This window comes from Leptodactylus fuscus, chromosome 10 (assembly GCF_031893055.1).
Source record: "Leptodactylus fuscus isolate aLepFus1 chromosome 10, aLepFus1.hap2, whole genome shotgun sequence".
NCBI classification, from domain to species: domain Eukaryota; kingdom Metazoa; phylum Chordata; class Amphibia; order Anura; family Leptodactylidae; genus Leptodactylus; species Leptodactylus fuscus.
This window is the reverse complement of record NC_134274.1, coordinates 1,041,806-1,055,880: the sequence shown is the minus strand read 5'-3', so window position 1 is coordinate 1,055,880 and position 14,075 is coordinate 1,041,806.

Sequence of the window (14,075 nt, the reverse complement as noted above, 5' to 3'; positions counted from 1 at the left end):
AGGAAGGGAGGACCTTAGAGGAAGGGAGGACGCTGGAAGAAGGGAGGACGCTGGAGGAAGGGAGGACGCTGGAAGAAAGGAGGACGCTGGAGGAAGGGAGGACCCTGGAGGAAGGGAGGAGGCTGGAAGAAAGGAGGACGCTGGAGGAAGGGAGGACGCTGGAAGAAATGGTGTTGTCCATAGTCTGCTGTATCTTACGCCTCGGTGTTGTCCATAGTCTGCTGTATCTCAACCCCAATGTTGTCCATACTCTGCTGTATCTTACGCCTCGGTGTTGTCCATACTCTGCTGTATCTTACGCCTCGGTGTTGTCCATACTCTGCTGTATCTCATGCCCCGTTGCTGTTCATACTCTGCTGTATCTTACGCCCCGGTGTTGTTCATACTCTGCTGTATCTTACACCCCAGTGTTGTCCATAGTCTGCTGTATCTTACACCTCGGTGTTGTCCATAGTCTGCTGTATCTTACACCCCGGTGTTGTCCATAGTCTGCTGTATCTTACACCCTGATGTTGTCTATACTCTGCTGTATCTTACGCCCCGGTGTTGTCTATACTCTGCTGTATCTTACGCCTCGGTGTTGTCCATACTCTGCTGTATCTTACGCCTCGGTGTTGTCCATAGTCTGCTGTATCTTACACCCCGGTGTTGTCCATAGTCTGCTGTATCTTACACCCCGGTGTTGTCTATACTCTGCTGTATCTTACGCCTCGGTGTTGTCTATACTCTGCTGTATCTTACGCCTCGGTGTTGTCCATAGTCTGCTGTATCTTACACCCCGGTGTTGTCCATAGTCTGCTGTATCTTACACCCCGGTGTTGTCTATACTCTGCTGTAACTTACGCCTCGGTGTTGTCTATACTCTGCTGTAACTTACGCCTCGGTGTTGTCTATACTCTGCTGTATCTTACACCCCAGTGTTGTCTATACTCTGCTGTATCTTACACCCCGGTGTTGTCCATACTCTGCTGTATCTTACACCCCTGTGTTGTCTATACTCTGCTGTATCTTACGCCCCGGTGTTGTCTATACTCTGCTGTATCTTACACCCCAGTGTTGTCTATACTCTGCTGTAACTTACGCCTCGGTGTTGTCTATACACTGCTGTATCTTACACCCCAGTGTTGTCTATACTCTGCTGTATCTTACACCCCAGTGTTGTCCATAGTCTGCTGTATCTTACACCCCAGTGTTGTCCATAGTCTGCTGTATCTTACACCCCAGTGTTGTCCATAGTCTGCTGTATCTTACACCCCGGTGTTGTCCATAGTCTGCTGTATCTTACACCCCGGTGTTGTCTATACTCTGCTGTAACTTACGCCTCGGTGTTGTCCATAGTCTGCTGTATCTTACACCCCAGTGTTGTCTATACTCTGCTGTATCTTACACCCCAGTGTTGTCTATACTCTGCTGTATCTTACACCCCAGTGTTGTCTATACTCTGCTGTATCTTACGCCCCGGTGTTGTCCATAGTCTGCTGTATCTTATGTCTCGGTTCTGCTTGATACTGTTGTGTATATTTGTATTTTCCACCTTCTCCATTATCGTTGGCGCCATCACTACTAGAATGCCAGGTCAGTAGCCTGTGAAGTTATCTCACCAAGATATTATCGGCCGTCTGAATGGGGGAATTGCAGAAACCATGTGACAAGAAATAAAGGTTGGGCGTTGTCCCCATTTGTGTCTTTCACGCTAGAGGCCATTAATGGCGCTGTCATAGGAGACAATTAGAGCGGTTCATGGGATTGTCCGTCCTCCATCTGTGTAGTCCGCCAGCGGCGAGGGCCATTGTTCGCTCGGGGCCACCATACTGCTCAGGGTTTTGTATCAAGCGTCAATCCCATGGCCAATATGAAAGCTATGAGGAAATTAGCAGAGAGCGGCCCCATGACAGCGCTGTATGGCCTGGCGGGGTGTCTGCGCTGCCCCACTAATTAGGCCCCAAGTAACAAAGTGACCTGTCAGTGCCCGCGCAGCCTTCACATGGGCACACCTGCAACTAATCACACACAAGAATGGGCACCTACCTGACCACCAATTATCCTGGGGGGCAGAGAACCCCCCGATCCCTGGGAATCCAGAAGACTGCCAGCAAGACCAGAGAGGCTACATCGTATCTAACATGTGTGATACTGTCTGCGGAGCTATATCTAATCCTATCCTGTGTAATACTGTATACTGAGCTGTGTATCTAATCCTATCCTGTGTGATACTGTATACTGAGCCGTGTATCTAATCCTATCCTGTGTGATACAGTATACTGAGCCGTGTATCTAATCCTATCCTGTGTGATACTGTATACTGAGCCGTGTATCTAATCCTATCCTGTGTGATACTGTATACTGAGCCGTGTATCTAATCCTATCCTGTGTGATACTGTATACCGAGCCGTGTATCTAATCCTATCCTGTGTGATACTGTATACCGAGCCGTGTATCTAATCCTATCCTGTGTGATACTGTATACCGAGCCGTGTATCTAATCCTATCCTGTGTGATACTGTATACCGAGCCGTGTATCTAATTCTATCCTGTGTGATACTGTATACTGAGCCGTGTATCTAATTCTATTCTGTGTGATACTGTATACTGAGCTGTATCTAATCCTATCCTGTGTGATACAGTATACTGAGCTGTGTATCTAATCCTATCCTGTGTGATACTGTATACTGAGCTGTGTATCTAATCCTATCCTGTGTGATACTGTATACTGAGCTGTGTATCTAATCCTATCCTGTGTGATACTGTATACTGAGCTGTGTATCTAATCCTATCCTGTGTGATACTGTATACTGAGCTGTGTATCTAATCCTATCCCGTGTGATACTGTATACCGAGCTGTGTATCTAATCCTATCCTGTGTGATACTGTATACTGAGCTGTATCTAATCCTATCCTGTGTGATACTGTATACTGAGCTGTGTATCTAATCCTATCATGTGAGATACTGACTGCTGAGGATCACATAGGATAGGATTAGATACACAGCTCAGCAGACTGCACTGACACCTGATCACATCTCTGCAGGAGCTGCACTGACACCTGATCACATCTCTGCAGGAGCTGCACTGACACCTGATCACATCTCTGCAGGACCTGCACTGACACCTGATCACATCTCTGCAGGACCTGCACTGACACTTGATCACATCTCTGCAGGAGCTGCACTGACACATGATCACATCTCTGCAGGACCTGCACTGACACCTGATCACATCTCTGTTGGTCCTGCACTGACACATGATCACATCTCTGCAGGAGCTGCACTGACACCTGATCACATCTCTGCAGGAGCTGCACTGACACCTGATCACATCTCTGCAGGAGCTGCACTGACACCTGATCACATCTCTGCAGGAGCTGCACTGACACCTGATCACATCTCTGCAGGAGCTGCACTGACACCTGATCACATCTCTGCAGGAGCTGCACTGACACATGATCACATCTCTGCAGGACCTGCACTGACACTTGATCACATCTCTGCAGGACCTGCACTGACACCTGATCACATCTCTGCAGGAGCTGCACTGACACCTGATCACATCTCTGCAGGAGCTGCACTGACACATGATCACATCTCTGCAGGACCTGCACTGACACTTGATCACATCTCTGCAGGACCTGCACTGACACCTGATCACATCTCTGCAGGACCTGCACTGACACATGATCACATCTCTGCAGGAGCTGCACTGACACCTGATCACATCTCTGCAGGAGCTGCACTGACACCTGATCACATCTCTGCAGGAGCTGCACTGACACCTGATCACATCTCTGCAGGAGCTGCACTGACACTTGATCACATCTCTGCAGGAGCTGCACTGACACCTGATCACATCTCTGCAGGAGCTGCACTGACACCTGATCACATCTCTGCAGGACCTGCACTGACACAAGATCACATCTCTGTTGGTCCTGAGCACTATGAGTACACCGAGGGGAGCGGCTGCTGTGTGCGGGGGTGCTCTTCATTTATATCGGTGGTCTGGGGTCTGCAATAGTTTTTTGTTTAGGTCTGGAATCAGAATTTATTTTGAATTCTGGTCTGGGCTATAAATTTAACTTTGGGTCTGAAATTATTTTGAAATCTAAGTTTATTTTGGGGTCAGTATTTATTTTGGGATCCGGTCTGGGGTCTGCAAATATTTGGGGTCTGATCTGTATAGATGTTATCGGCAATGTTTGAAATCCGGCACTCTATAGAATGCCTAAAACTAGCCGGCAATGTATGAAACGATTCGTCATCTCACACCGAGGCGTTCTATACAATGCTGAAGGAGAAAGTGGCAAAGTATGAAGTAATAGGTGACATCTCCAATCGCAGGCTCCGCCTTTACCATGGACCCGATGGGCTGAGTATACAGTAAAGCAGGGACAAAGCAGAAGAGTAGATAGATACTATCTACTCACGAACTTCGCTCAACTTACCTGCACAGAAGTGCTGTCGCCGCCGTTTCCAATCTTCTCGCTCCTCTTCTGTTAGAGATGCTGGGAGAAGGCGGAGCTTGTGGATTAGGAGAGTGTGGGTGGGTACTGGGAGGGGAGATATGAGTGATGCACTCACGTCTCCCTGCCCACACTCCCCTAAGCCACGACAAGCCCCGCCTACTCCCATCATCTCTAAGGGTCCACTCACACGGCCGCAAAATAACGCTGCATATACGATCCAGGCTCCCATTGAAATCAATGGGAGCTTTTACGCCGCACAAAGTCTCACACGCCGTATACATGCCACATCACGCGGCACGTTACTCGTGTGAATGGACCCTAACATTATAGGGAGGTGGGGGAGCGCACGGCGCTCTGAAGGCATGTGAAGCAGAAAGAAGAGGAGCAGCAGCAGATCTGTGCAGGTAAGTGGACACCAGGGGAGCTAAGTAGTCAGGAGATTTTTTTAAATCCCTACATAGCATGAAGTCCAAAAATTGAAACAATCTGGAAATCCGAGCCAAAAAAATGAAAATGAATTTGGATCAAAAATTTCCCACCTCTTCTTTGGGAACTACGGTGCGAGTTCATGTTCCTGATGTCGACAAGGGACGAGGTGATTCTTGCAATATATCGGCAGCCGTAATGAGTGACAGACGACGGCTTCTACCGGCTCGGGACTTCTGAAGGGATCTGAGAACAAGTATCTGCGAGATCACAATTCACTGTCTGCCCTAAGAACTTGCTTCGGATTGAAGAGATTCCCGATCATGAAATTCCTCTGCGGTCCGTTGTAATCGCTCAGTCCAGTGGCAGCGGCCGAGGATTCGTATAATGTACAAAGTGCCCAAATATCAAATCGCCATTCGCGCCTTCCATGTCGCAACAAGTAGGTGCATTAGAATTTCTTATGTTTTGCAGAAAATTTGGTTTCCCTTAAATAAGAAAGGCAACAATTTGGCGCTTAATAAATTTTGGCTTTTGTACAACTTTCATTGTATTTTAATAAACGTTTTTGTAAATGGCGCGCTCATTCCAGGTTTGGGGTTTCATACTTTGCCTAAATAGTATTCGGCATTCTATAGAACGTGTAGGCGAAGTGCGGAGCCATTCTCCCATTTCATACATTGCCTAAAAACACCGCCGGTCCTTCTCTACCTAGACACTATAGAATGCCGGCTGAATTATTGGCCATTATGGAGACACTCTATAAAGGAGGGCTCTGCAGGCGGGACCACAGACCACATCCCAGTACCAAGGCTTTCTGGCTGAGGTTTTGGTCACATTCACACTGGTGGTAGCAGGAGACGGACAACCCAGCAGCAGGACCGCTACCTCCGCCTTTGTGCAAGGAGGAACAGGAGGAGCACGGCCAGAGCCCTGCAGGCCACAAATGTACATGTGTCTGCACAAATGGTTAGAAACCGACTCCATGTGGATGGTCTGAGGGTCCGACGTCCACAGATAGGGGTCGTGCTCACAGCCTGGATCAGCCTCTAGTGGGGTTTTCCATTTTAATTTTGGGGGGCTCCAAATCCAGAACTTCATGAGGTAATAAATGTGATTTCCATTGATGATTTTTGTGGGCTTTTGTTGTCATCACATTCAGCTTTGTACAGAACAATAAGATTTCGCTCCTTTATATCCAGGAGGTTATTGGGGGGGGGCTGTATATGTTTTGGGGTACCCTGACATCATCACCACGAGGGGGGCAGACATATAAGTGACACCAGACAGGGCAGCTGCCCAGATTGATTTACTTTCCATTTAATAGCAGATAATGAGACATGACTGTCGCGGTGATGGCGGTCGGTCGGTGGCGGTCAGCGTCCAATCTGTCTCGCATTCCACATATCAAATAATTAACATTTGGTGTTTAAATAGAATGTGAAAAATACATAAATCTCTTCTCATATATATATATATGTGCGGCTTCTATATATATATATGCGTCAAGTCACTCACACGACATCAACACGAGACGCCCCCGAGAGCCAGAACCGAACCTGGCGGCCGATCCCGCCCACATTGATCCCCTTTTCCCTTCATTAAATAATTTACAATAAAGTTACTCTAATTTGATGAGGCGCCGAGCGCTTCCCCCGATCAGCTGGTCACATGGTCGCCAGGTCAGCTGATCAGAAGGCGCCGGCACACTGCGACACATTCAAGTACAACCCACAAATCGCTGGTGGTTTAATCATGTCATGCACAGCCGGGGCTCTGAGGCAAGCGGGGCGGAGCGCGGACCCCACCGGGTGGTCACATGGTCACGTCTCACCTACTGTGCTGCTGTATGGGGGGAGGGGTACACTGGGGGGAGGGGGGGGGCTCACGGCGAATAATAGGCTGGAAACAACAGTAACTCCAACCACAGCCGCCCGATCCCCGCACATAACAGGCCTGAGTTTTCCTGATGATGTTCATGTTGTGCTCATATCACCGAAGCAGCCAATCCCTAACCTCAGTAGTCACATGACCCTTGTGTACAGGTCACCGCAGCAGCCAATCCCTGACCTCAACAATCACATGACCCTTGTGTACAGGTCACCGCAGCAGCCAATCCCTGACCTCAGCAGTCACATGACCCTTGTGTACAGGTCACCGCAGCAGCCAATCTCCGACCTCTGCAGTCACATGACCCTTGTGTACAGGTCACCGCAGCAGCCAATCTCCGACCTCTGCAGTCACATGACCCTTGTGTACAGGTCACCGCAGCAGCCAATCTCCGACCTCTGCAGTCACATGACCCTTGTGTACAGGTCACCGCAGCAGCCAATCTCCGACCTCTGCAGTCACATGACCCTTGTGTACAGGTCACCGCAGCAGCCAATCCCTGACCTCAGCAGTCACATGACCCTTGTGTACAGGTCACCGCAGCAGCCAATCCCCGACCTCTGCAGTCACATGACTCTTGTGGCTGCGCTCATACGTCATATCTGATACTGTAGTCACACCCAGAGCTGCGCTCATACGTCGTATCCTATACTACAGTCACACCCGGAGCTGCGCTCATACGTCGTATCCTATACTACAGTCACACCCGGAGCTGCGCTCATACGTCATATCTTATACTGTAGTCACACCCGGAGCTGCGCTCATACGTCATATCTTATACTACAGTCACACCCGGAGCTGCGCTCATACGTCATATCCTATACTACAGTCGCCCCCGGAGCTGCGCTCATACGTCGTATCCTATACTACAGTCGCACCCGGAGCTGCGCTCATACGTCGTATCCTATACTACAGTCGCACCCGGAGCTGCGCTCATACGTCGTATCCTATACTACAGTCACACCCGGAGCTGCGCTCATACGTCGTATCCTATACTACAGTCGCACCCGGAGCTGCGTTCATACGTCATATTCTATACTACAGTCACACCCGGAGCTGCGCTCATACGTCATATCTTATACTGTAGTCACACCCGGAGCTGCGCTCATACGTCATATCTTATACTACAGTCGCACCCGGAGCTGCGCTCATACGTCATATCCTATACTACAGTCGCACCCGGAGCTGCGCTCATACGTCGTATCCTATACTACAGTCGCACCCGGAGCTGCGCTCATACGTCGTATCCTATACTACAGTCGCACCCGGAGCTGCGCTCATACGTCATATCCTATACTACAGTCGCACCCGGAGCTGCGCTCATACGTCGTATCCTATACTACAGTCGCACCCGGAGCTGCGCTCATACGTCATATCTTATACTACAGTCGCACCCGGAGCTGCGCTCATACGTCGTATCCTATACTACAGTCGCACCCGGCTCTGTGCTCAGATGTCGTATCTTATACTGCAGTCACACCCGGAGCTGCGCTCATACGTCATAACTTATACTGCAGCCACATCCGGAGCTGCACTCACTGTGTTATTACATAGTCCCAGTCCCGCGGTTGCATCCGGTGATCGTATAGATCAGGGGTACGAAACCTTTTTTGCACAGTGTTCCGGACCCTAAATGTGAGGAGGCCGAATCCTTCATGAACCCGCACAAACTTCTCTAAGCCACGTTCCTCCTGCAGCGCTTTAAACAGAAAGGTGGCAGAATTTTCCTCCGTGCACGTTCTGTTGCACTTGTGGGAAAACCGCCGGCGTTTCCGTAGATATAACGGACATGCTGCGATCTCCAGAACCATGGCGCCTGTTTTGGAATTCATGGCGTGTCTGCGCGGCGGTTTTTACTACAAAGTGGGCATGAGATTCGCTATAATTCCCTCCACCTTGTCTGTACAGTAAAACGCTGCGACTTTTCCCGCAGTGAGCAAATCGCGGCGTTGCCGTTCCGCGGAGCCACAGCCTAAAACACTTTGTTTTGACAAAAATTGAAACAACCTAGTGAGGCGTCACCAAACCCCCCGCGGAAAGCCTGCGCTGGGAACGTTGCGTTTTTTTCCCACTGTTGTTCCCAGTCCTGTCGAGACTTTGTGCCGCTATTACACCTCTGCGTTTCCGGACGTATTTCTGACGTGCCGGGAGTTTTATAAACACAATAGTCTGTGAACGCGACGCTTTTCGGCTGCAGATTGTTTTCTGCAATGTGCGGATTAGCGGTAATGTAAAAACGCAACGTGTCTGCAACATGCAGCCCTGACCTTGACCTTTTCTGTACTGCTGTTAGTGAGTGGGGGTCTCTGCTTGCGCCCCTGTCCACCTGTCGGGTCTCCATCCTTTATCCTGGGTAACTGGACAGGGGGACGCCTTCCCGAGGGTCAGTTTTATACCTCGTTCCTTTGACCGCTGTGTCCGTATTCGGCCTCTCCGTGGGGTATATCACAGGCACTGAAGCACGAGCAGGCGGTCAATCCTGTCAGGGACTGGCGAGCTGTGGCAGTGACCTCAATGTAATGACGCAATTCTCAATGGACAAGTTTTGAGAGCTACAAGCAGCGCAACATAACACTGCACCACTGCTGGGAGGGGGTGGGAGGAGCGGGGCTGCGGGTGGACCGGGGGATGTTATTGAATAAGGTCAATGGCGGATGGTATTCTCGTGCCATCCCAATGTCTCCCATGTGCCAGGAATTGCCGACCCCCGCTATACATGATGGTACTGACAATTTTAATGGGATCTATTAAAAGTTAAATTTTAACTTCACATAGGGAGCCCTGGTGTGTATATGCAGGTCTTGTGCTCCAGTCACATCCAGAGCTGCACTTACAGAAATTGAGCATACCTCCCAACTATCAAAGGACAGAAAGAGGGGGGAAGGGGGAGGGACAGGATGCTCAGCACGTGAATTTAGCCCCATCCACTTCCATTTTAATTCCACCATTTCTCTTTTCACACAGTAAAACCCCTCTACAGTCAACATAACGTGGTATGCCCCATCATTATAATGTCCCCCCTCCAGCTCCCCCCACAGTACAATGTCCCCCCTCCAGCTATACACACAGTACAATGTCCCCCCTCCAGCTATACACAGTACAATGTCCCCCCTCCAGCTATACACACAGTATAATGTCCCCCCTCCGGCTATACACACAGTACAATGTCCCCCCTCCAGCTATACACAGTATAATGTCCCCCTCCAGCTCCCCCCACAGTACAATGTCCCCCTCCAGCTATACACACAGTACAATGTCCCCCCGTCCAGCTATACACACAGTATAATGTCCTCCCTCCAGCTACACGCACAGTATAATGTCCCCCCTCCAGCTACACGCACAGTATAATGTCCCCCCTCCAGCTACACGCACAGTATAATCTCCCCCTCCAGCTATACACACAGTATAATGTCCCCCCTCCAGCTATACACACAGTATAATGTCCCCCCTCCAGCTATACACACAGTATAATGTCCCCCCTCCAGCTATACACAGTATAATGTCCCCCCTCCAGCTATACACACAGTACAATGTCCCCCCTCCAGCTATACACACAGTACAATGTCCCCCCTCCAGCTATACACACAGTACAATGTCCCCCCTCCAGCTATACACACAGTATAATGTCCCCCTCCAGCTATACACAGTATAATGTCCCCCCTCCAGCTATACACAGTATAATGTCCCCCCTCCAGCTATACACACAGTACAATGTCCCCCCTCCAGCTATACACACAGTACAATGTCCCCCTCCAGCTATACACACAGTACAATGTCCCCCCTCCAGCTATACACACAGTACAATGTCCCCCCTCCAGCTATACACACAGTACAATGTCCCCCTCCAGCTATACACACAGTACAATGTCCCCCTCCAGCTATACACACAGTATAATCTCCCCCTCCAGCTATACACAGTATAATGTCCCCCCCTCCAGCTATACACACAGTATAATGTCCCCCCTCCAGCTATACACACAGTATAATGTCTCCCCTCCAGCTATACACAGTATAATGTCCCCCCTCCAGCTACACACACAGTATAATGTCCCCCCTCCAGCTATACACAGTATAATGTCCCCCCTCCAGCTACACACACAGTATAATGTCCCCCCTCCAGCTATACACAGTATAATGTCCCCCCTCCAGCTATACACACAGTACAATGTCCCCCCTCCAGCTATACACACAGTACAATGTCCCCCCTCCAGCTATACACACAGTATAATGTCCCCCCTCCAGCTATACACAGTATAATGTCCCCCCCTCCAGCTATACACACAGTATAATGTCCCCCCCTCCAGCTATACACAGTATAATGTCCCCCCCCCTCTTTCAGCTACCCCCACAGTATAATGTCCCCCCTCCAGCTATACACACAGTATAATCTCCCCCTCCAGCTATACACAGTATAATGTCCCCCCCTCCAGCTATACACACAGTATAATGTCCCCCCTCCAGCTACACACAGTATAATGTCCCCCTCCAGCTATACACACAGTACAATGTCCTCCTCCAGCTATACACACAGTATAATGTCCCCCCTCCAGCTATACACAGTATAATGTCCCCCCTCCAGCTATACACACAGTATAATGTCCCCCCCTCCAGCTATACACACAGTATAATGTCCCCCTCCAGCTATACACACAGTATAATGTCCCCCCTCCAGCTATACACACAGTATAATGTCCCCCCTCCAGCTATACACAGTATAATGTCCCCCCCCTCTTTCAGCTACCCCCACAGTATAATGTCCCCCCTCCAGCTATACACACAGTATAATCTCCCCCTCCAGCTATACACAGTATAATGTCCCCCCCTCCAGCTATACACACAGTATAATGTCCCCCTCCAGCTATACACACAGTATAATGTCCCCCCTCCAGCTACACACAGTATAATGTCCCCCTCCAGCTATAGACACAGTATAATGTCCCCCCCTCCAGCTATACACACAGTACAATGTCCCCCCTCCAGCTATACACACAGTACAATGTCCCCCCTCCAGCTACACACACAGTACAATGTCCCCCCTCCAGCTACACACACAGTACAATGTCCCCCCTCCAGCTACACACACAGTACAATGTCCCCCCTCCAGCTACACACACAGTACAATGTCCCCCCTCCAGCTACACACACAGTACAATGTCCCCCCTCCAGCTACACACACAGTACAATGTCCCCCCTCCAGCTATACACACAGTACAATGTCCCCCTCCAGCTATACACACAGTATAATGTCCCCCCTCCAGCTATACACACAGTATAATGTCCCCCTCCAGCTATACACACAGTATAATGTCCCCCCTCCAGCTATACACACAGTATAATGTCCCCCTCCAGCTATACACACAGTATAATGTCCCCCCTCCAGCTATACACAGTATAATGTCCCCCCTCCAGCTATACACAGTATAATGTCCCCCCCCCCCTCTTTCAGCTACCCCCACAGTATCTGGGACTGTCCTACTGAATCCAGGATGCTTGGAGGGTTTGGTGGAGTGCAGATCTAGATGTGACTGGAGGGGCTTCTTCATATAGTCCATTATGTAACGACTGCTAAAAACACTGGCGCTCTATCTTTGTGCATCAAAGCAGACATGTATAATGCCATGTGAACTGACACCTAGATATCCACGGCCATGTCCATACGTGGCTCTTGTGAGTGCAGCCGTCAATGTAACTTGAGTTTAAGACAAGATGTAGCCATGAAGTTAGGAATGCTGCTCTAGAGGTAACTGGAGTACAGCCATGATATAACAGGAGGGCTGTGAGTGCAGCTCTGGTGGTGACTGGAGTATAAATCAAGGATTCCACAGTGCTTCGCCTTCATATAGGGAAATGTGCAGAGTTTATCTTACAATTGGACACTTCCCATGAGGCTGGGTCAGCAGATGACAGGTTACAGGGGGCAGCACAAAAAACAACCCCTCTGGGGACCCCCCAGTTCACACCCTAACTGTTTACACCTTAGTTTGCTTTTCTCTAGGGCCAGGTAGAGGGGTGAACAATTTGGGGCCGGGGTCCCCAGTAATAATGCTCATGGGCCCTTGACATACTTTGAATAGCACTTATCTCATGTATACATGCATTTGGCCCATAGCAGCATCATGGCTTCCTTTATGCACCTTGCTGCTGCCTGTAGTCTGCTGACAGGTGAGGAACATTCAGGTATAGTCCTGTGAGCCCCCTTTCCTCTATACACCATGCTGCTGCCTGTAGTCTGCTGACAGGTAAGTGTCATTCAGATACATTCCTGTGAGCCCCCCTTCCTCTATACACCATGCTGCTGCCTGTAGTCTGCTGACAGGTTAGGAACATTCAGGTATGAGCCCCTCTTCGTCTATGTGCCATGCCTGTAGTCTGCTGACAGGTGAGGGACATTCAGGTATAGTTTTGTGAGCCCATCTTCGTCTATATACCGTGCTGCTGCCTGTAGTCTGCTGCCAGGTGAAGGACATTCGGGTATAGTCGTGTGAGCCCCCCCTTCCTCTATACACCATGCTGCTGCCTGTTGTCTGCTGACAGGTGAGGGACATTCGGATATAGTCCTGTGAGCCCCCCTTCCTCTATACACCATGCTGCTGCCTGTTGTCTGCTGACAGGTGAGGGACATTCGGGTATAGTCCTGTGAGCCCCCCTACCTCTATACACCATGCTGCTGCCTGTTGTCTGCTGACAGGTGAGGGACATTCGGGTATAGTCCTGTGAGCTTCCCTTCCTCTATACACCATGCTGCTGCCTGTTGTCTGCTGACAGGTGAGGAACATTTGGGTATAGTCCTGTGAGTTTCCCTCTATACACCATGCTGCTGCCTGTTGTCTGCTGACAGGTGAGGGACATTCGGGTATAGTCCTGTGAGCTTCCCTTCCTCTATACACCATGCTGCTGCCTGTTGTCTGCTGACAGGTGAGGAACATTCGGGTACAGTCCTGTGAGTTTCCCTCTATACACCATGCTGCTGCCTGTTTTCTGCTGACAGGTGAGGGACATTTGCGTATAGTCCTGTGAGCCCCCACCCCTTCCTCTATACACCATGCTGCTGCCTGTTGTCTGCTGACTGGTGCGAAACATTCAGGTATAGTCCTGTGAGCCCCCCTTTCTCTATACACCATGCTGCTGCCTGTAGTCTGCTGACAGGTGAGGGGCATTCAGTTATAGTCCTATGAACCCACCTCAGTAGGTGATAATAGGCCTTGCCTGACCACAGATGTCCTAGGAACCCCGATTACTCCAGTAGAATCCCCAGAGCCAGGCAGCCAATGTGCTTACAAAGTGACTGCTGGTGCGAGAATTTG